We start from the raw sequence: 24,669 nt of genomic DNA on the forward strand, positions 1-24,669 counted from the left end.
ATCAATTACCAGATATATTTTATTAAAATGTTCAGCGAAGTATAGCGCGTAGACTTTAAAGAACGTTAAAAATTTACAAGGGATATGTGTAAGAGATATTAACATTTTTCTATTAAAATATCGGGTTAAAACGTGTAGTAAAACTTTAGAGGCGAGGCGCGCCGAAAGGTTAAATAAAGTTTTGCTAAACATAAGTCCGGAAAATGCTCCCCTTCGTGTTATTCCACGATGTCGAGACAAGTCTATAGGCACGCTCAAATAGTTCACAAAGTGACCCTTTGCAGGAAGCTGTTTTACACATGGGGATTTACTCAACGATGGCTGCAACGAGCCGATAAATGGAGAATGTGTTTTTAGAATCGTACGCCCGATCCGCATATAACAATGTTATTATCGTAGCAGCTAATAAATAATACTAAACATTTTTTTATTAATTTTTCTTTTTTTTTTTTTTATAAATTGTGTCTATATTAAAATAATAATTCTCCGCTGTATCGACGGGACCGATCAATCGCTCAAAAATGACTTGCGTGCACTCGGTGAACTATTTCTCGCGTTTGCATATCGATCAGAAAAGTGGGCAACGTATCAATTGCATAGAATTGCACGATGTGGTTGCTAAACTTCGGTTGCACGTCATCGCGTCCATGAGAGGCCGGTTAACGAGGCAACACACTCAGCGCCAAGTGCCGATATCGACAACTCTAAATCCGCTCTGAAATTCCAAAGTGCCCGAGACATTTTCCCTCCCCAAGGCGGCTATGAGACGGCGTTCCGAGCTCCTCCAATCACCAGAACGTATCGCACGGAAGATCGGAAAGCGCCTCCCAAGTTTGCTCCAATAGAGCATGTACCGGTCAGCTCAGGGTTTCCGTTTCGTTCCACGGATACTCGTCGATCTCCCGGCCCTCGAACGAGAAAATGGTCTTAAGCTCGACAACGATCACTCTTTGCCCTTTTATCTCTCGCTTCTATCCCACGTAAACGTATCACATAGAGGCGTTCGCCATTTCGCCATTGCAATGTGAAATTTAAAGGCCAAAAGCAGTTACGCCCTATTCTCTCGCAAAACTTTAAATATTTGCCAACCCAAATAAATCGCTTTTGTCAAGACAAAAGTGTTTGGCAAGCTCACCTACTTTTTAAAAAAATATTTTTTCATTACTTTTGTCAATTTTTTAAAAATTATTTTAAAATTATTTTTAAAAAATTCCCTACAAAAATTTATAATTACAAAATTTAATTAATGGTGTTTTTATTGTCTGTGACAAACTACTCATTAAAAATAATTTGAATTTCTCCTAAAATAATTGTTACGTTGGTGTAGATATCCAACAAAACGAGTCCCGTTTTACGTCAATGAAAAACACACGAAGAGATGCACGAGAATATGAATGTAGCAAGAGCAAGTACCGTGACATAGATTTTCCGCGCAGATTCTCTAGTAACAAGTTAAACAATTATTCACCTCAGCGTACACGTGCGCGTCATATAAATACGACGTGACTCGATTGATATCGAGTGATGTCGCTATTAATTACCGTCATAAAACTCGCAAACTTCCACGCTCATGGAAATGACGACCAGTAATCCTGGACCGTACATTGTGAAGATCGATTAAACTTCCCGATTTTCTCCATCGCATTACCACGCTTTGCATAAATAAATTTCATAAGTATCTCCAACAGCCGCGATTAACGGATGATTCACGAGCGCCGCAAATCTCGCGGACGATTCCCTGCGATACGCGACACAGCCATAAGATTTATTGCGAGCCGCACAAAAGAGTCGGGAGGCTATCGAGAGTCCTCGGACGTCGCGATTTTCGAATGCGGAATCGAAGTATTCTCGCGCGAGGTATTTCGAAAAATCGTCCCGGTTTCCGCTCGGTTGAGCTCGCTCCGAGGAATTTCAGAGCATTCCTTGACGAGTGACTTGGACGAACGTACGGGTGAATCCGCGACAAGTAAAGGTGCAGAGCACGCTCGTTGCGAAACGGGGAATGCGGGAATCGGCGGGGAAACGACGATTGCGCCGAATGGCGTTCTCCAAGGAATCGCGGTTGCCTTCGACGAGCGGAAATGCCCTTCCCAAAGTATTAAGGGTTACTCTCGCGGTGGTAATTACCGCGCTCGTAGCCGCTCCACGTCACCGCTGCGAATTACGCGAGGATGCGTCGCGCTATCTGCAACACGGTCGCCGGGTAATTGGAGACGAGGCTTTCGTCGAGCTTAACTTCGTTGCTCCGGCCTCTCTCTTTTTCTCTCTCTCTCTCTTTCCTCCTCGTCCTCATCGCGATTCGGGCATCTCTTTTTCTCGTTTTCACTCTACGACTCTCCCCCTTTTTCCCCACTGTCCAGCTCGCGTGGTAACGAGACCACGGAATTAACCCGTCCGCCGTGAAACGACCAGCTAAAGAGGATCTTCTTTCGTCTTTCTTTCCATCTCCCTCTCTTTTCGATCTTTTTACTCATTCCGTCTAATACCGGACGACTTACGCTTCGCTTACCGCCGCGCGAGAATCGTTACATCGCGGATAGCTATTCTTCCGAACGCGTTTCGAGGCCCCCCGTATGTCACGGATGAGCGAAAAGATAAGAAAGAGAGAGTTATAAGACGCAGAACAGATCATGAATTATCCTTGATAGTCGGACATGGTTTTACTCTACGTTTGGAACGCCTTTTGAAAAATTGACTCGAATAAAAATAATATAACAGATAACACGCGAACGTATTAGTTCTTGTAATATTAACGAAAAAGATCAATATGCAGATCGACACACAATAGGCAATCAGATTTGCGTCCGCTGTGCGCCACGTGTTAATTATTTCGCGATTCGGTGTCACCGTTAATAATTCTTCATGTATTTATTGTCGCGTATAATGAAGCGAGAAATCTAATCGACGTGTTTATGGAAGATCTTATCCTTAAAGCCGGTTGTGACAATCTCGGTTTATTAATTATCATATTAATTGGGAATTTAAATTGTGTAATTATAACAGCGACATCCGCGTGGCACGTAATTTGACACGCGATATATAAATTTTAATCCTTTAATTTTCTAATTAACTTTTCGAAAAAGTTCTTTAAACTTTAATTTATCAAAATTTTTTTCCTCACGCGCAAAAGTTTGCGTATACGAAAAGATGATTGAGCAATAAAAAAAAAAGGGGGGGAACAAGAAAAAATCGACATTTTTTTAGATCGTATTGGCTCCCGCCGTAATAGCCGGATTAACTAACTTTTAGTTGGTTTTCTCTTCTCAGGCCATAAGCCGACACTATAAAGAGCAGAAGGACGTAAAGGACTAAAGAACAAAGTTATAGTGGTTTAGCTACTTAACCGACGTTAACTTGGTTATAATCATCAGCCGTAATCAAACCGTTATTCGGACAGTATCGTCTTATCTTTGTGATAATCGCACGCCAACATGCTGCCGTGAATTTAATTTTGCGTTACGTTCCAACTGGTATCAATTTCTCTTTTTAATTTTATTACAATTCTAATCGCGATCTTGAAAACACAGCCAGCCGCAAACGCGCGGCTTTACGTCAACGTAAAAAATGTTGTATTGAACACGATGCCACGACTGAAAGAATTGGAGTGAAAAATTCAACGCCGAATGAAAAGGGATAACAAAGGAGGTAACAAAGCAAAATTACAAGAGCAAAACAAAACTACTCCATTCCGTTTACCGTCCACTCTGTTTCTTTTCTCCGTGGCATTACCGTTTCTTTTTCTTGTCCGCTTGTCGCGTCGTGGCCCTTGACGGGCCTACTTTAAGAGATCGTTAACGTAGTGAGTGCAATAAATGGGACAAAGAAGACACAATGGTCGGTGAAGCAGCGGCGAAGGAAAAAAAAAAGAAAAAAAAAACTGTGAGGTTGTTACAATTTTACAGTGTTCTAAAAAGACATGTAATTGCAGCGATAATAAAAACTATTTGCGAAAAAAAGACTGTCTGCTTAGAAATTCGAACAACTTGGCGAAATATCGCTACAATTGCACAAATAAATTGGAAACAATTAAACGGGAATTAATTAAAAACATAACGCTTCGACCTTTTAAGATTAATTCATCTCGCTTAACGGAATAATATAATATATATAACGGAATACGCAATATATGCAGCGAGATATCATTGTTTATCCAATAAAACCGAAACATTTCAATTTGGGGCAATTATTAAATACGTATTTTATAATACTTTATGTAAAATTGTTATTTCTGTAAATACAGAAACGTAAGCCTGGAAAACAGAGGCGAAAATGGCTCCAGAAAATAGGAGTCATTTTCCGTAAGATCATGAGACGTTCCACCCCCCGCCCGTTTCGTTCCCCCCGGTGCATTTATCACAAGGAACGAGGCGCCGTCCGGCGGGTTGGGTGTTCTCTATGAAATTAAAGCGACCCGAGAGAGAGATGAGCGCGACAGTAATTACGGAGCGGTTTACTCCTTGGCGTTCTCTCCTGAATTTTAGCACGAGGCTACCCCCCTTTTATATAACGTGGGATTTTCCGACGACACGTTTGCACGGTCGCGATCCCGACCCTCCCGTCATCGAGACAATTACGACGTTCTTGGCGACGGATGGCACGTGCGTTTCACGGCGAAAAGCGACGGTCCCGGAACCGGGCATTCGTTCAGGTACAAATTGCAACGTGCAGAAACGGCACGTAAGTGGAAACGAACGCGGGGTACAAATTGCACCATCCGCGGGCGCCGCGTGTCGAGAAACTTGACACGCGCATTATAATACGACGCGATAATTGTGTTAGCCGAGACTCACGTGCGGTCAACGTGTGCCAGGAGTTTAGCTGCAGTTATGTAATTACGGTTTGCGCGGAGCTTTAAAGAGATTCAAGTGAAACAATACTGTGGCGAGGTGAACGATGCCGGTTACGGAAATACACTTCTCCGAGGACGATACGTTGTATATCACCCGTGTCGACAGGGCTCGTTTGATCGCGAACTTCCGGCTCCGCCGGGTCGGGGAGCAAAGTTGATGTATCGTTGAACTTTCTGCGAACACTGCGCGCCCACCGCGTCATTTTGCATCTCGCGCCATAGCGCACCACGTGAAGGCGATGCGATAATATATCACGAGAGCGTACTACTTTAATTTATTACACAATGATGATAAAAGAATATCGAATATCTTCAACGATACATCTTATTTTGAAGCGCGTAACGTTGCAGAATTGTTATTACGAGCTCACTGCTCAATTGAATTCGCTCTTGATTTAAATTTAATTATCGTGTAGGATCGTTAATAAATCGTTTCGAGAAAATGTTGCCGTTAAAAGTGACATCGGCATGTATTATACATATATAATAAATTTGTGTAAGCCCCGTCCCAATCTTTAGCACGTAGATTTTCGTCGAATGGAGGTAATAAATTAGATGAAAGGGGACAAGAGGTTGGGGAATCAAGAGTGATACGGATAAGCGTCGATCCCTAGTCCCGCGGCTGCTTTGAGAGTATGACCGTTTTGTGACGGTAGATAATATCAGCCCGTGATTATTGACTCGAGACGATCCTGCTCAACGACCTGGCATGATGCTCTCACGTCGGATAATTGGCAATTAATAATCCGGCATAACTACTCTGTGCAAAATACGGCAGCTTGACCTCCCCATTAATTCTTTATTTGGTCAAATGGTCGACCGAAGCTTTTCATTTTCGCGCGTTTCATAAGTATGAATATTGTTATCTTTAATTAATTCAGCAATCGGCGAGATATTTATGTCTTTTCGAGGGTGAGGAATATCGAACGGAACTTGTTAAGATACGGCAACGACAAAGGGTTCAAAGTTCTCCTCCATTCTATCAGCGGAAAAACGGCCCTTAACCTCGATCCGCCTCCTGCATCGGCGTTGCCTCCTCTTTGTTAAATGGATAGAGGGAGTAGCGGGTATTTCTAGAGCGTGAGCGTGTAAACGAGCGATTATTCTACTTCCCCGTGAATAATCCCGTTGACGGGTCAAGGGCAATCGCAAAGCGATGCACCTTTTCTGCAAGATTTATTTTTATTCCGGAGAAAAATAACGAAATACGAGGTATTTAAAAACCGGCCAATTAAACAGTTTATAACTTAGTAAATGAGTAATCGCGGCCCGCAGACATAGTCACGTAGTGAGGGAGACCGGATGATTAGCGATCAATCTAAATTTACACGTGCGAGCCTCCGTTCGATTGACTATTGCGACAGCCTATCGGGGTCAGTTATAAAGCCTTTTTTCCTACACAATCACCCTTCGCGTTCCACCTTTTATAAGAACCGATCATAATGCTGCGAATTTGCAGCAAAAAGCGTCGCTGAGCGATCGCTATCCGAGTACTTGATCATCGAAGCAGAGTTGAAAAGTACACTTTTATGTTATTAACATGCCATTTTCAGAATTTCTGTATAATTTTTAGAACCCTGGCAAAAAGATTCTATTACATTTTTTTTTTTAAAGAGCTTTAGCTTTAATGATTAAAATTAAAAAATAAAAATTTACTGATATAAGCTACACAAAATTCAAATTTTCGTTATAAAAAAATTCATAACAACTATTTTTTATTTTAATTGGAATAAAATTCTTGAAGCAATATATCGAGAAAATATCAAAACGTTAAAAAAAATTTGGTTTAATTAATTCATAAAAGCTTAAAAAAAGTATTTAAAACCGAAACGTTATTTCTGGTTTCATTTTTGCCTTTTTTTTTTTTTATCGTTATTAATTGCTAAAATTTGTTTTTAATGCGCATTCAAAGCCCGGAAACTCTCTTTGAAATACAAAGAGCAAGAACTCTATCAATTCATATCAAAATTTAAAAAATGGGATACTAACTTCACAGCCGTGAAAAGTACTAAAGTTCCATAATTCATGAGTCAACTTCGTCGAATTACTCGTCTTGAAATATTTGCATGATAATTTTGCAAAGAAGGAACGCAAGAGAAGTTTTCAAGAAATGTTATGCCGAGAGCATACATTTTTGCGATAGCAGCTAAGGGCAGCAAAATAAATTTTTACTGTAAACGGTCCATGAACATAAAATCATTGCTCTACATTCAGACAAAGTATTTCTTTAAATAAAAAAAAGAAAAAAAAGTAAATGCAAACATAACGCAATATCGTTCTTCATTCAGTTGTATAAAAGACAAAAATTAATTGTGCTCGTAGAGATTTATAGCATATATTAGTAAAATTTACTAAAGAACCAATATCAGATTTATTAAAGCACACAAACGATCTGAATTTATCCCTCTCATTGTTTAAAAATCGTGAAACGTTATGGAAGTAAATCAACAGAAATAATGATTAATAGAAATACCATGTAATTTCCAATTCTTTTGTAAATAACCGACCAAAAGCTGGCGAGTTTTAATCACGGGCTTTAATCGTAGTCCTACAGCTTCGTTTTACGGTAAACCGAAATGAGAACGCACGCAAACATCATAAGTCGACAAACATTTCGCGCTCAAAGGGGATCCCGACACAAAGCTACGATCGTTCCCGGCTGGCGTTCGCCTCGGCGTCTCTTTTAAAACGCGGTCACCTCAATTATTCCGCGGATAATCAAATTAACACGATTAACTGGAGCGCGGAGATGAGCCAGCGTTCACTGGTCCATGCCCTCTCGTGCAAAACGCCTCCGGCGGGTCAAGGACGCATGGCGGAACCGAGAAAGAAAGAAAAAGAAAAAAAAAAATAAAAAGAGAAAGGGACAGGAAGGGCGCGAAAGAAAGAGAGAGGAAAAAGGAAGGTGCAAAGTACTCGGGGCGAGTTTTAAAAATTCACGCGTGACCTCCCGTCGTCGTCTCGAGCGCATATTTCTCTGGCTGGCGAAGGCGGCGCGCCGGGTGCGATCTGTTCGCGTTCGCATACATCAATTTCCTGCGTGCACTCAAGCCATTTCCGTCGCGGACGACGTCATTAAGAAAATTGGCAAGGCTAGTTCGCGAGTTTACGGGCGATCCGCGACTTCCGCCGCGACGGTAAGTACACGGAACTGACACGCTGATAACGGTCTCCCCGATAGAAGCCTATCCCGTCGAATCTTCCTAGTCATCTGTCGCTATTATAGACCAACTGTTGCACACCACCTCGATTCCGTGTAATCGCGCAGAGTTTGCAACCATCGAGATGATTTGTGACGCAATTAGTAGATTCTATCCTCAATCAGCGTCTAATAAGACACATTTTCTCTATAGATAGCGTGGCACTAACGTCACATATTCGTGACGTCGCGATACCACGCAAAAGATGAATGTCAGAAAGAAGGAGATAAGGTCAAACGAAGATAATCTTACAAAAGTATGATCGACGCTCGTCACCCGTTAAAATAAATCCTCTTAACCGTGACGTGGTACCGCTCCCTGTTTTCGATAATCTATATTCTTTGCAGTTCGTTATTGGGACAAGAATACGATATAATGAAATACATTAACGGAAGAAGGGCCTCGTTGAGTAACGTAAGACGGAGTAACGGGTTAAAAACCTGTTTTTAAGTGACCGCGTATCATCAAATCGCCCGCTTTTAATGTACGTGCATGACATCAACGGCTGAGGCCACCAAAGTGTTTAAGTGCCATTTATTAATTCCCTGACAGTCACGCAATTCCAGGCTCGAGCACGAAAAATTATTACAAGTTAAACATACGTTAATTATCAATTACCAGCTTCCTTTACTTGCCGCTTGCGTTGGCGTTATCGACTTGCGTGCAGCAATTACGATTTATTTATAAAAATAATAACGCGGCATAAATGTAGGGGAGTACGTCTCCGTAAAAATCGCGCTCTCGTAAAAGAACCATCTGTGAATTATCAATGATCATAACATCCAGCGTGTTCGCATTTCGTCCCCCTCCCTCCCCTCCCCCGACCTATTTCATAGCTCCGGTGGATCATTGAAAAAAAATCACGTAAAAACGTTCTGCAGTCAGATGCCGAACGATCCTGGCTGATGGCGGAGTTCTGTTTAATCGCCGATAATAGATGTGAAATAAAAAGATTGTGCGTGCAGATACGCGAGAACCCGGACGACTCTCATCGTCCCAGAAGAAACTTATTAGCAAAAAAAATTTTCTTATTCACAAGATAAAAAGATCGTGCTTAAACTGAAACTAATTTGTATATTATTATTATCGGAAATTAAACCAAAAAAATTAAAACAAAATTAAGGGACTCCTAATGTCATCGGTTGAAGATAATTCTAATCGCTAATAATACCATAATAAAATTGTAACTGCGAGTATTTCAATTTAAATTTGTATTGACGAGCACCCCAGTTGACAAATCTTTCTTCGACGGTAATAAATTTTTTTTTTACTTAGTAGGACAGTAAAATGATTAAAGTCTATCAAGTAAAGTATCCAATAATCCTCGTCGACCGTAAAAGAACTCTATTTAACGATAATAACTTAGAGCTACGTGTATAGATGGGCTAGAACAAATCATTTTAATCTCCGTATAATCGTGATCAAACAAACCGACAATCCTTCCCAGACGAGGAAGGTCCTTTTCGCCAACAGTCGACGCTCGTAATCGGAAGTATAAACGGCCATTGTACTGCCACAAATATTCATTAATATTAATTTATCGTTAAAATAATTGCAAAATTTTCGAATTATTGTGATTCAACATTTAGCGGCCTTCGTCATTTGTCAAGTATCGTGCGTTGACGGACAACAGTCGTAACCAGAGCCGACACGCGGCAGGACTCGTTTATTTTCCAGCTGCCATCGGAACTCGCGCGCGGAGCCTGCCAACAATCCTACAGCCCTCGTGAAAAATCACGAGTTGCACGCTTGCATTTTGCCCTCATAAACCAGGCGTCCGTGACGTACCGTTGCGCTGTCGCATGTATACACACTTCACAGCAGCAACGTGGGTTAACGAAAAATCTCGCGCACACACCGAACGCCGCGCGGCTCTCGTCGTCGTCGTCGTCGCCGGCGACTAAGGATGTCCTACGTGACGGCGTGCCGTCTATCACTACCGAGGTTCGCGCACTTTCTCCTGACAACGCGTTAGGGAGAATCGAGAGACGGACCCGGCGCGCACGATGCAAACCGTGATGCTGCGTTTGCGTTGCGGTTGCGTCGCGACGTTACGCCAACGCCGAGGCCGACTCGGCGTCCGCGTGCACACTGACATCGCCGTTGCTTCGAAGCCGCCGTCGCCGCCGCCTCCGCCTCCTGGCGATACCCTCCCTCTCTCTTTCGCACTCTACGCGCAGTCCTCCCGCATCCACCCGCTCCCACCCGCATCGCCGGCTCTCTCGCTCCTCCGTTTCCCTCCCCCTGGCCCCCCCCCGGTCTTCGCTCTTCCCTCTTCCGTTCTCCATCTCTTTCCGTCCCAACGGGTTCCGCCACCCTTCCGCCCTTTCCCCGTTTCAGCGCTCCCTTGCCATCAAGTTCTATATATACTATATCACTCCTTTTCCGCCTCTCTCCCCGCTTCACGTGGACTTCTGCAACATTCTCTTTTCCTCCCCTTACGCTCTCTTTCTCCGTCCTAGCTGCCGGATTACGTATCAGCTCACTCGGTCGTTCGTGGATCTCATCCGAGAGAACCACCTACGTTCCTACGCTACGTTTTTCTCCTTCGCTCCCTGCCCGCCTGCGTTATCAAGTTTTGTCTCTGGGCCTTCGTGTCCCAGCTGCCTTTTCCCGGTTTGTCGAAATTTATTCTCACCCTCTTACATTCCTCCCTTGCTTCATCCCGCCGCGATCTACTTCTGCACTTAGCTTTTTCCTATCTGTCAACGTATTCGTCATCGCTTCTTCACACTTCGTTCCTCTCCATTTTTCTGTTAATAATTTTGTATTGCAATCAACGTGTATGTGTTTTTTTTTTCTTTTTTTTTTAATTACTTAATTTTAATAAAATCTCTTTTGTTTGCAAAGAATTTGTCTTATAAATCTCGTTACATGTCTTTCTAGATTATTTCCCAAAAAATAATGGAGGATTAAAACTATATTAATTAAAACTTCAAAGTTGCTTTTAAAATTGCTAAAATTATTAAGAAATCGCTATTCAATTTCAACGATATCAACGAACATGTTAATATTCAAGAACAACGACAGTATTAAAAGCTCAGGGAATTTTGCGATCGTTCCTAACTGCCGTATTCGCGGAACTACAAATATGTAATTAAAATGCAAATCTCGAAAAAAGATGTGCCATTGTATGCTAATCGCGAAGAGAACTGCGACAGTAATTCGAGATATCGTTGCACTAAAACGCGATCGAGCGTATAAACCGACATATTTAAAAATCAGTGCACGTACAGACTTTTCAAATCGAATGGAAATAAAAGCTCACGATAAAAAAAAAGAAAAAAAAAGAAAAATTAACAGACCGCGTCCAAATATCAAAATATAATTAATCTTCTTTGCAGGTCGATTTATCAAAATAATGTAAATTAATTCAAAGGTACTATCCGCGTCTATTAAAACTTTAAATAGCAGAAAATGTGTTATACTACGCGATGATTTTCTGACAGGAAAAAAAAAAATTAAAAATAAACTCAACGCGAAGCTCATCTCACTGTCGATAAAGAACAGAGATTCGTAAGTTTTTCCAGCTGCGATGTTTCGCTGAGATGCGTTGGCAGCAAAGTTTTTTTCTTTTTTTTTTTTTTGCGTACATCGCTTACTCTAAACAGAATCACCCGCCTGCTTTTTCTATTGGCGTTGTCAGTAAAGAAAACGCGTCTCGAACAACCCGAGTAAGATGACACGTCGCGGAATCTTATAGCGAGCTCCGTGATCTGTTGCAGCTCCGCAAGACAGAGATTTGTAGTTTCATCTCGCGTTCGTTATTATTTTTTTTATCTCCCCGTTAATCAATTCCGCTTGACAATTCTTTAAATTGAATAAAAAATAAAAAATAAAAAATTTTTTTTTCATTGATCTGCTCGGTGAACGATTTATCTGAATTTCATTTGCATGCTTGCGTTATAACTCGCGTTTTCCGTGGCGCCGAGCGAATGATCCGGTATCGCGGCATACGCGTGTGTTCGACAATGAATTCATATTTCACTACACGATTTTCGCGTTACGATCATCGCGGCGGCGGCGGCGGCGGCATTTTCGTGGAAATGCGCCGGGTCGAGCGCAATGTTACACCGCTACCGATATTGCATTGTGTCGTGTGAGTCGGCTTGCCAAAATCCTCGCTTCCCGAACGCGGATTAATCCCGTACCTCATACAGAAGCGGTTGTCCTTCCTGTCCCGGACGAGCTCTACTGTCTGCACCCGATAGCGAATGCAGTTTCGGAATCCCCTCCTTGTGCATTCAGTACCTCAAGTGACGCATAGTCGAGTCTAAGCATGTCTGGATGTCGCCGTACGTGTTTCTGTCTCCGTTCTGTGTCTTCGTCTCGGTCCGTAACTCTCGTGGGCGAAACTCGAAACCAAGCGGAAGTGACCACGACCGTTCGCTTCCACGCCGGAAGACCGCGAGGATGATCGACCGCCAACAGATCGAAACCATGAGTTGACTAGTTGTTGCGAAGTTGTTATCGTTTGGCGTAATGAAAATTACCGCGATTGAATTAACGCTTGATTTCCTAACAATTTTTTTTTTATTCTTACGCCGAAAGTATTTTATCAGATCCTCTTAACATTTAAAATATTTAAAATCGACGGAGTTATTCTTCGTTAGAGTTATTTGCTTCAAAAAGAAATTTCCCTCCCGCATTGTAAGGCAGAAACACGCACGTCGGTTTAAACATAAATCCGGAAAAAAAAAAAAAGATTCGGAATAAAGAATTCGCTTATCTCTCGGTGTCGTTTCCCATCCCAATCCGCGGAGAGCGCCTCGCATTCGCGTCCTCGATACACAGAACGATACATTCTCTGACTCAAAGCATAACAATCGAAATGATGACTGCTACTCTCCGTAGTCTTCGTAATATACACACGCAGAAGGAGGAAACGACGCGGGGGTGGACGGGAGTAGTGCAACGTTTACTGCATGCCGGGATAATCGCCGTCGTACGGGGTAAACGCGCGACGAGACAATGCCGTGAACAATAGCGGCGTCTCTCCTACGGCCCTCTTCCTCCTCAGTCGAGTTACTCGTAGCTTATGCTCCAAAGTAAAATACGCGGGTGTACACGAGAGCCGGGCGAGAGAGGGAAATAAAGGGGGGAATCGCGAAGGGAGGACTCGATGCGCCAGACGACCACCACGTACGTGGCGTGATCCGCTGATGCACTTGCGGACTACCCTGCTCTCGACGCGTACGCGTGTACGTGCCGCAACCACCGTCGCACGTGTAGGAGGGCGCGAAGGGAGGAAACCCTTAAAAACTCACCGTGCGAAACAAACGACTGGGATTTCGAGATATCGTTACGCGATCAACGCATGGATTCCCGGCGTACTACCCTCGATCTCATCGATGACCCCGTCGTTGCGTTCTATCTTGGTTGGCGGAACGAATTTAATCCCTTTCGGATTTCTTAAAAAAAAAAAAAAAGGGGGAGTTCGGGAAGACACGGACAAACGTATCGAATAACGATCGCGCGCAACGATGGGAATAGCGTGATGTAACGCGGAGCTTTTTATATTCTCGCGTACTTCTTAATCGGCGCCGGCTGCCCCGCTTTCTAATTTCCTTTCCACCTTACGTTCGTTGAATTTATTTTCTCGCGGAGATTCCTTTGGCGCACATTTAACGGACTTCGCCCGCTGCAGTCGTTAATTGCGGGGGTCGCACTTAGTCGGCGTCATGCCACTTTTACGAACAAGCTTTTTGCGAGAGTACATAATCAACCTCTTTCTCTCTTCTACTCTTCCGTCGATTTCCTTTGAGACTGCATTTCGGGGAGAATTCATTTTTGGAGAATTTCGCTGAGGTCAAAGAACGAGAAAGAGCCGGCTGTTCGTAAACTCGAGCCATGCTGGCAACGATTCAAGTTCGGTACCGATATCTCGGCAACTGACTCGCGCGACCGATTACAAGATCGACGTTCCTCTGGCAAGATGTCCAAGCCGAGTTACTCGATTCGAGTCAATCAGCTTTGCGGGATTGTAAGAAAACTGAAGACTTTACCAAGTTCTTATTTCACCGTAAGAGTTGTGGAACACGCGCTGATAAGATCGTATTATTTTTCTTTCTATTTCTTAAATCAATACTTTATCGCTCCGCAGCGTGTTAAAAAAAAAAAAAAAAAAAAATTATTATATGCGTGTGATATTTTTTTCTGACTCAACATTTCTTGATTTATATAGAAAATTATTTAATATACTGGTATTAATTACCGCGCGATATAATATTTCACATTTCCGCTCGTATTTCGGTAACTTTCGCGTGCGGACCTGATACCAGGAACGGCTGGCAAGTCTGCACAGGGGAAAATTCGGTCTAAACAACAGGCTGAAATTAATACGACTGAACTTTGTCGTCTATCGCTAGCTCCACATAGATCACCCACCGCTCGAGTTTCATTCGTTGTCGGGAATTTCGTGAGCCACCGACGTGGCTTCGTTCCACTGTACTGCAAAGCCGGGGACACCGACGACGGCGAGATTAAATTGCGAAACATGCCTCTCGTTTGGCATTAATATCTTTCATGAGGCGCATTAATACCGTTTCGAAAACGTCACGTTCTCACCCCTGTGATTTTCGACCCCTCCGGCTCCGTTGACCATTAATCTTCGACCTCGTAAGACCGCGACGATATGAGCGCCGTCTGAAGCTTACAATGCGCCAAAATGCTAACTTAAAACGACAGGGCGAAAGAAAGCGAGCTATTTACGTCTGCGGATGAAAAACACAGGTAACCGAGAACCGCGCGCGGGGCTGAGAAATATTGCGGCGTTTTTCATCGCGAGTTATTCGACGATCAGCGGGAATTAGACCGATCCGCGCGAATTGCTGCGACGCGGTTGCACGATGCGTCTCGACAAATAATTTGCATGTGACCGATTCGAAAAGAGGAAAAAAAAAAGTTGAGATTTGGTTTACGTCCGAGTGTGATCGAATAATCCGTGTGAGTTTTGCGATAGTAACGTTTTAAAATATCGTTGAGCATTTCTCACCAGATGCATCTAATGGCAAATACGCGGTTCTATTAAAAAAAAAAAAAACCGGCATTCCGTTTTTCTGTTTAACAAAATAATTAGAATTTAAATCGTACATTTCTACAAATTTTTTTTCTTTATTTCTCGAAATGTGAAAAATTATTTTGTATTCGTCATTTTTTTAAACAACTGTTTCCTGTTCAGAGCGAGAAATCTCAATCTCGTTTTACGTATCATTAGGTTTTACATCATGTTAATATTTCGCGATCGCATCACTATGTGGACCGCAAACAGGAATCTGCTCTTTCGAACGTATAAACTTTTCACGCGCGAACGCACGAAATCAGTCGTGTGAGAATGAAACGTCTGACTGACACGCGATCGTGGTCGTGCGCGACCTCCGTTCCTCACAAAATCGGCTTCAAAAACCGCCTTTGGCGAATATATCGTGTACGTGCGAACATCGACAGCTACATCGACAGCTACATCGACAATAGCCGCGAGTCATAATTTAAAAATACTTCGACCTACATATGTATTAAGAAAAAAAAAAAAAAAAACAATAAAAAAGATTTTATAAAGTATATATTAATGGCAATTTTTTTAAAGCTTTAAGATATTTTTCACATGCACAGCGACATAAATTATACTAAGAAGGGGTTAATATTGCTCGTGACGATAAAACTAAAACCGTTGTAGGGAACATACGTCTTCTCTGGTAGCCTACGTGAAACGTTTGCTAAAAAGGCTCGGGGAAAAAATTGCGAGACTCGAGAAGCATATTAAATCAAGAATAAGTTATCTTATCTTCTAACAAGAACGGAGTAAAGTCCATTTTCATCGGAATTAACTGCAACTGCTCTATCTGCAACGTAATTCGAAATAAAACGCTTGCGAATACACGTTTCTCGCAATTATTAAAATTGTTTCGAATAAAATAACGCGTAAAAATTTATTGGCATTATTATTGAGTTGATTAATATAAATTGTCATATTATTTTTAATTTAGAAAATGCTAAGTGTTACGCTATGAATTGCATCCTCAGATAAATTGAAGGTGTTAATTTTAAATTGACTACCGATGTACGAAAATGTCTCCCCGAATTCGTTTGCGGTTTCGTGTATCTAAATGAATGCGAAATGTATCGCCCGCGCGTTTTAATCCAACCGCTTAACTTTCGCTCACCGTGGCGTTCGTGTGTAACACCACGTGTACGCGTTATATTAAACGTTGGCACAACGTGCATGTATGGCACGATAAAGCCAAAGCGCAGTTTTGCAAGAAAAAGTCATACGCTCGCGCCGGCAATACTTGGCTAGCGGTGGAAACGGGCGAAGTAGAAAGAGAAGAAGATGAGAAAAGAGTGTATGAGACACACATTATTCCCTAGCCATATACACCCAGGATATGGCCGGCGCGAAGATGCGAGTATGATGTTACTGCAAAACGTAAATTGCCTCTACAGCGCGACGTAAAGTAATAGTTATAGGTTGTACAATTACATCTAATATTTCCTATATTTCTTATTAACACAAAACGATATATATGTATTTCGCAGTATCATAACGGCGATCGCTTAAAAAATATATTTTTTAAAAATAAAAAAATAAAAAATGTAACAGTTAATTTTTAAAGAATTACGGTCCCGTGAGCAGAACTCATTTGTGGAATCTCGCTTTCAAAACATCGACGCACAATGACTTTGGAACACTCAGCATTTAATCGTACGTCACTATACGTAATATCACTGGTTCAAGTGACGATCATATCTCACGGGAAATCCGTGTCAACAACGAGAACTCGTCAGTAGAGACATTAAAGGGGACAAACGTTGTACAACCAAGGGACATATAGAGACGAAATGTTCGTTCGAATATACATCCAGAAGGAAATTTTATTTTCATATCTGAAAAAAATAGATATAAATGCGTCCCTTGAGATGCAACTAAAAGGAACTGTATTTCTACGGTGATAAGAATTACTTACGGAACGTGTGAAAAAAAAAAAGGGAAAAAAAACATTGCACGTATTACTGCGACAAGTGTAAAATAAGTAAAATTTAAAAATATCGATAACATTAATTTTTAATAGCGAGAAAATTAAGCTGATCTTCCCGGGACATATAACAAGGATTATAAAGTTCTCAGGAGTCAAATATAATCCTAAATGAAATCACCTTAAATTACGAAAAAGTTAGAGTTAATTCCGAAGTAGAACTCAAGTTTCGGAGAAACTTTTATTAAAGAATTCATTCCTGCAAATTATATGTCATCGGAAATCCCTCGATGTACTCTCGACTTCCAAGGATTAAATTAACAAATATCGTATTTTATAAATGCCGTGTGAAAAGTACGAGGATAAAATATCGACCTCGGATTCCTTCAACGATAAATTTAATCAACGCGATCGTTCGTCATGTAATCATCTCGCCTCAAGCTCGCCACCGCAGATGTTACGACAGCGTTTCCCAGCCGGAAGTGCCGAAACTCGAACGCGTAATGCACTCCACCGCTCGGTACGCCGTGGAAAGAAAACGCGTTGCGGAAAGAGGATGATGGGAGAGCGCAGGTAAGGAGGGAAATTTGCGAGAGCGCCGGCTAAGGGTGTAACCCGGTCGATAAACCGGGGTGGGTGCGGTCTTCCCTCATCCCCCTGAACCGACAACTCCGACCCCGACCCTTGGTCCAGAACACCCCTGACCCCCTTGCTCCTCTCATCCGAGACGACGACCGAACGTCCCTACAGCTGCAGTCCTCGCGGCGGAATTCCTTGTTCTCTCAGCAACGTCAACCCTTTCTTCGACCTCCTCCACGACGTCAAACGATCCCTCTCTCTGTCTTCGTCGTACGAGTACTCGTATACTTGACTAAGATACGGCAACGCAAGACCTCCCGGAAAATTAAGTAAAATCCCAACAATTCTCTTGTTGTACCAAACGTTTAATTTTCAAAAGATTATTAATCGACAATTTTTACCAAACGCGAAAAGAAATTCGTACAAATGTTTCTCGCCGCTTAGATTATTTACGAGTTTGGAATTATTTCGTGTTGCACCGTAATTTTAGAAAGAAGACGAACAAGTATTAAGTCGAGCCCTTCGAAGGAAGGAAACATTGGATATCGAAACTTGATTCAGAGAATGAATAAAAGTTGGAACTTAACGTTTATTAAATTCATGCAACCGAATGTGCCGACAGAAACGCACCTGCGACGAAACGCATACAAGTGCGATATGAGAGTACATTTCCCGCGGGATAGATCGAATAATATAAGCTTCCTCTTGGTTCACGAGGTCAAACGGCAATCGACAGACCGAGGATGCGTGAGTAGTTCGAGTGGAGGGTTGTTTTTTCCTACTTCCGTCTCTTACTATCACGTCGAATCGCATTTCCTGGAATACTCGCGGGGATTATACATACCGAACGCCTCAGGAAATTGTATGAAAATTGTATAAAGTGCTTGTTGAATATTTTTCAATATTTTCAAAATTGATTTTTACCATTTTAAACGTTGGAAAATATTAACACGTCGTAAAAAGTTACAATCAACGAATCATCGCGATCTCGTTGTATCATTAGCGTAAAATCGTCTTCGATATATTGGTTCTTTCTCACTTTGAATCAGTTCTGCGTAACGGAGAAAGTGTAATTCGCCTCGCGTACGTTGAAAAATAAACGAGTACAGCACGACGGAGAATTCGCGAGCGAGTTCGGGAAGGCGCGGACCTCAGGAGGGAAACTTCGGTGTGGAACTTTACCTCGATTCGACGTCATCGACTCGCCATAATTTCGTGGTTCGTAGAATTTCGCATGGCTGTCGTAAGGGTTTACTCAAGGGAAAGTTCGTCTGAAGCAAACTCCCCGGCATCGCTTATCGATCCTCCTAGCGTTTCCTTTGTTCGCGTTTAAATTGAAGAAATTCAGCCAATGTATTGTACGAAATGACCCAGTAATTAACGTAACGGTAATTGCCTAGATCGCTCTTTATTGTCTTAGGCAGGAGATATTAACTTGAAATAATCGAGTTCAAGGCAGTTTTTGCAAGTGTATTAAGCAGCTTTTAACGGCAAGCGCAATTACACTCCTTTGAATTGTAGTCAGAAGGATGATCTAAAAAGACAGTCGCTAGATCTTGCTAATAATCGTAGCTGTCGGTGCAACTGACTCGTAAAATAACTCCTCTATTTACGGAATAATTATCGATCCCCTTTTAAAACTTAATTCGCTATTAAAATGCGCTGTTAGTCAATATTTTCACAGCCTCGTTCATATTTAACTTTCAGGATTTTAATCAATATCATAAACAGAAAGCGATATCTTTACATCTGGCGTAAAAGTATATAATTTAAATTTCTTTTACGGAAAAAATCTTTTCTCAGGGAAAGAACCGACGTAAAGCGTGCGAAATTTATGTACCAAAAACAAATCATGGATATTAGCTTAATATAACAAAGTTAAAACAAAGTTCCTATAAAAACTCTCAACACGCTATTTGCTGCAAATTTCACATAAATTTAACTACCTGGGGAAATTAAAAGTTGAAATGTAAAAAGATTAAGACCTTGGCTATTAACTCGATCGCGAGTTTGAAAAATTTCACCGTGATTGTAATAAACAGATTGCGAAGCCGCGTTATTAGGTTTCTATATTCAATGGACGATTTATCAACTGTGCGATAATTCGATGCAAAAGTGATATCTCACGTTCGTTAAATGAGAAGATAATCGAAAATGCGAAATTAATTACTGTAAACAAGAAATTTGCTAAAAGACACTTTGCGAGGATCGTTTCGATAAAATTATTCGTCCGGAAACGTTAACGGAAAATTTAACCGGCACGCCGGCGGTTGATAGTCAACGCTATTTTCATGCCAAAAGTTTTAATTAATTGTAAGGTTTGAAGAGAGTGCAATCCGCGAAAGTTAACGAATTTCGTGAGATGTCTTCCGAGCCCCGCAAGCGTACGTGAAGTTTGGAAATGAAATAGACGAAATTGAGAAAATGTGGAATACTGATGACTGAATCCGAAAGGAAATTCATTTGAAGGTATCACGGCTTTCGCGAACCGCTTTTCAGCCCTATAGAAACAAAGTTCGTCACAGCACGATGCGAATAGCTATCTAAAAGTTAATTAATAAGTTAATCTTTGTACTCTTTTCTTTTTTTTTTTCTGTCTAAAAATTTTGTCACAAAAATATTCTAACATGTCGTAATTACGTCATTTTACGCGCAGATCTTTAAGTTTGGAGTAAATCTTTCTCGCGGAAATTTTAATGAGATATGCCAGCCATTCAATTTTCCATATTAAACGCTATTCAAGATAAAATCAAGTTAATTAAGTGGATCTAGTAAAGCAAATGTATATATTATTTAAAATTAATTCTATATTAAACTTCCAACTACCTAACATGAAAAAAAAAATTTACTATGGCACATGTCACAAGAAGTGATAAAAACATAATAAAAAAGATTTTTTTTTTAATACAGCAATATTGAAAATAAAATGCCACTAAAATAAAATCGGCAGACTCGTATGTTTTCGTTTTTAGATTTGCCAATTAAAAAGAATGCAAAATTAATTTTAACGCGATGCAATTGTTAAATTACAGAGCGTGATGTAGATTTTACTGTCAAGCGCACATTTCGACGGTCTCTGAGAATGCTTCACGCGCCGGTAAAATTTATTTCGCAACAGATTTTTTTACATGCGACACGAGTGTTTTTTCACAAAAATTGAAATCTCGTATCTTGCGAGAGCTAGCTGCACAAATATTGATACCGATGTTTGCATGAGCGAAGCAGTACCGATTCGAGGCGCGTTTTATCCGAGGCACGTTTCACAGCAGGGTAAGTGGAACAGACATGCGAATGGTAAGCCCGGCCCAGTCTTTACTGAGGAAGGAACGGAGTTTCTGCGAGCGCCAACGTCGATATCGCAGCTCGCTGCTTGCCGCCCGTGGTTACAAAGCCCTCCCGACACGTCATTCAAGCTTATCGGCATTTCTTTATTTTATCTTCAAAAAGCTTTGTAATTCACGCGAAAGATAGTCCACGTTCCGCTTATCAAGTTTTTGAAATTTTATTAATTAACGATAAGCGACCGTGGAAAGACATCGAGGACTTTAATCCGCGTTCATCTACAAGCGCTTCTTGCACACGACAAATTTTATTTCAAAGACAGTACGAACGTTAAAAAAAAAAAAAAATTGATGCGGTATGATATTTCTCTATTCGTCCTAATTACAGATAACACCGAATCCCTCGTGAACGTGACTCATAAAAATTTGACAAGTTTTCACATTATCGATGATGTTAATGTACAACGTAATTAAAAATCAATGCGTAAGCTTTAATGCGTCCGATGCACGTTATAAATACATCGTGTTTGCATGACCTTTCGATTAGTCGATGAGCTGCTGTAATCGCTTAACGTGTAATCGCGAAAATCAGGTTAGCGACTATATAATATTGTGGACGTCACGTCATTAAATTGTGGACGGCATATTGCATCCATTACTGTAATGTAGCGTGCATTTCAAACGCATATTGTGCACATTAAAATGCTCTACATTTCATTAGTATCTACCGATGCTTTCAGAATCTTCAATGAGTCCGTCAATATTTATTATTTCAGGTCAGTTATACTTACGGATTAATCATACTGTCACGCTACTTGATGCCGCATAAACATACGACGCTTCCATCACGAGTAATTTAACGAATAATTAAAATATCGTGTAATACATTAAATTAAAATTGGTATACGCCATTATCAAAATATGGTCTTTGTGCGAAAGTTATTGAATATCAAGTAGTTAAATAAAAATTAAATAAAAAATAATTTTAATTTTATTTTATTAAAAAAAAAAAAAGAACTTTTTAGAAATAAAAATTTTTTTCTTTAAGTTATCGACAGTTCGCAAGAAAAGTCGGGATTTAAAAAGATCACAGGAGAAACTAAATTAATTAGAAAGCTTATCGATATAAAGTAGCTCCAATATAACTCGTTCCTTGATTGCAATATTTTTCATGTTTCCCGTCGATATTTTAACAAAATTGACTGCCTTCCTGGCTCGGATTTAACACACGTCTGACTCCATCTCGTTCTCTGCGGTTCGGATAGGTGCATCACCCACTATCTTTATCCACGAGAAAATCGACAATAAATCTTCGGCATATCTCGCGCTACGTTGATTCGCCGTGGTATTGGTTTTATCCGACGTTAACGTGTTTTATTTCGTCCATTTCTTAAAAAACTTTTTATTGAATTTTATATTCACATTTTTAGCTATATTACTTTGATAAGAAGGAAAGAAGTGTGGGTACACCGATACCGATTAAAAATTTAAATCGCTAACTTCATCTAAATTGTATTAAGAATCAGTTTACCGCGCGTATCGTATTAATTGCGCCGAAAGTAGTTTCTGAGTTTCATTTCGTGTTGCAAATTTGTAATACACAATGCCGGCTGTAGGTTTGAAATTACGTAGAACCGCTCTAGACCCAAATAAACGAACTTTTCGAACTCAAACTTTAAGTTGTAATTAAAATATGTCGCGCAATAAGAGCCGTATCATTTCGCACACGTGGAAATACTCACTGCAGTGTGCCAACACGGTTTTCCGCATTGTGTAGTCAACGAGGATGGCACTTTTATCAAATTTACGACGACCCGAAGAGGTGCATCGCGCGAGATGCACTGAAGGGAGTTCGTATTTCTAAACTACAAGATATATATATATATATATATATATATATATATATATATATATATATATGTATGTATGCCTTTCATAGAAAGCAATGGAAGTAGAGGTCGCGAACGGGAAAGAAGCTGGCTCCCTTTGGGGATTCGAACGGAACGAAACGAAACTGAGCAACCTGAAAGAACAGCCAACTTGCTGCTCGGGAGTTCTAAGCACGTAGCTCGGCGCTTGGATGAGAGAGCAGAAGAGTAGGAAGCTTACGAGACGACGGAAAGGCCCTTCGAGCCCCAGGTACCAGCCTTCCTTTTGTCTTCATTCGTCCTCCTTTCTTTCCGCCTTCCCATCCGCGCCGGCTATACGTTACGTCGTTTCCTTCTGTTCCACGTAAAAATTCTCTTAAGCCGCTTTCGATTGCGGCTTCGCCCGGTCTTTTTTTCTCGCATACTGGCGCGCACCAGGTATACTTAAAATAATAAATTTCAAGCCGAGCTTAAGATGCCAGGCTCCGTTTAGTATACCTTTTCGCGGAATAATTCTTAGCTACGGTAAGATACAAAGTTCAGAATAACGAAAGAAATAAACTCCGCAGGACGTAACACAATTCTGAAAGCCATTTAAAATCTCTTCGGTAGCTGGGGGCCCAAGCTGGTTCGAGCTCGTTTTCATCTTATACTATCTCGCGTGTGCTAAATCTTCATATACCGCGTCACGCTCCGTACGAAGTTAAAAGGATTGAAAACTGAAACTCAGCGGCAACATCAGCGCGCCCGAATAAAAGCAATATCTGCAAAGTGCCGCGATGAAAGAGGCGCGAAAGCAACGGCGAGGTACTAGGGCGAAAAACGAAGACGAAAAGAGAATGAGAAGGAAAGGGTGAGAGAAAGACTTCGATTCATATCGCGGGAAAGAAGTAGAATGATCGTCGATTAGATCGACCGGCGCGATGCCGCGGTCGGGTCTCAATTATTCAGACACTTCTTCAAGACGACAGTCTCGCGGCCTTCTTACGGTCCTCATCGGGCACGATGACGTGACGTCCGTTATTTCTTTATCTCCCGGTACTTTCGCCGGGGAAAAAAGACGCTTTTGAGACGACCACCTCGCATGCTGCACTCGCGGTAGCGTTGCAAAGTGACGCGGCGAACAAATGGGGAAATCGCGTTGCCCTGATAATGCCTTTGAAACCGTTGGACAATTGTTTCTCTCGTAACCCGTATTTTCCTCCCCCCCCCCTTTTCTCTATCTCTCTACTTTTTCCTCTCTTTTTCAATTTACCGAACAACTGTCGCGAAATGCTTTTTCCATCGAACTCCCTCGCAGCGTGTCGATTTATTTCGCGCGGTGATTACACACGTCTCTTAAAGCGACTCCAGTTGTATCGAATCCTTTCACGGCATTGAAACGCTGCCCGCAAACACGAACTTAGACGACTACGACGACGACTTTCTTGGAAATTGACGAGATGCGCAGCACGAATTTAATTATCAGCTTTGAAATTGAGGTTGCTCCGTTCTTCCTGACGGTGTTGCAATTAATTTATTCTCTTTCGTTTCCCGCTAATACAGCTCGCCTTTTATGCGCGACACTTCGCTATGTGTAATTAAACCGCGTACGTATTAAAGATAAAAAAATAAAATAAAATAAAGTAAAATAAAATTAATGTTTTCAAGAAAAATTATAAAATTAAATCAGTCCTTTTTTAGATTTGTTAACAATATTATACGGATAAAAAATATTATACGCAGACCGTGATAATTTTTTCTCTCGATCTTAATTTTACGTACTTACGACATCGGGACAAGTTAGTGACATTTGTAACGCAAAACCGCCGACACTTTTAGCAACATCGAGCGGCGAAAGCGCAATCAAGAGATGTAGGTTGTACGTATGTACGTAGAAACGGAAGCGTCGGGAAATTTTCCGCTGGTTAGGCGCGAAGA

The 24,669-nt window shown here is 41.3% G+C and overlaps 1 protein-coding gene and 1 pseudogene across 15 annotated transcripts in view; both read right to left on the minus strand.

Moving 5' to 3' along the window:
* LOC139109532 (uncharacterized) overlaps positions 1-24,669 on the minus strand; it is a 174,378-nt gene that overhangs the window by 110,193 nt on the left and 39,516 nt on the right. The gene's annotated exons all lie outside the window — the stretch shown is intronic.
* The window catches only part of LOC139109584 (protein lingerer-like), a 33,198-nt pseudogene continuing 12,915 nt past the window's right edge, over positions 4,387-24,669 (minus strand).

The sequence above is a fragment of the Cardiocondyla obscurior genome, linkage group LG18 (genome assembly GCF_019399895.1).
Source record: "Cardiocondyla obscurior isolate alpha-2009 linkage group LG18, Cobs3.1, whole genome shotgun sequence".
Classification (NCBI taxonomy): domain Eukaryota; kingdom Metazoa; phylum Arthropoda; class Insecta; order Hymenoptera; family Formicidae; genus Cardiocondyla; species Cardiocondyla obscurior.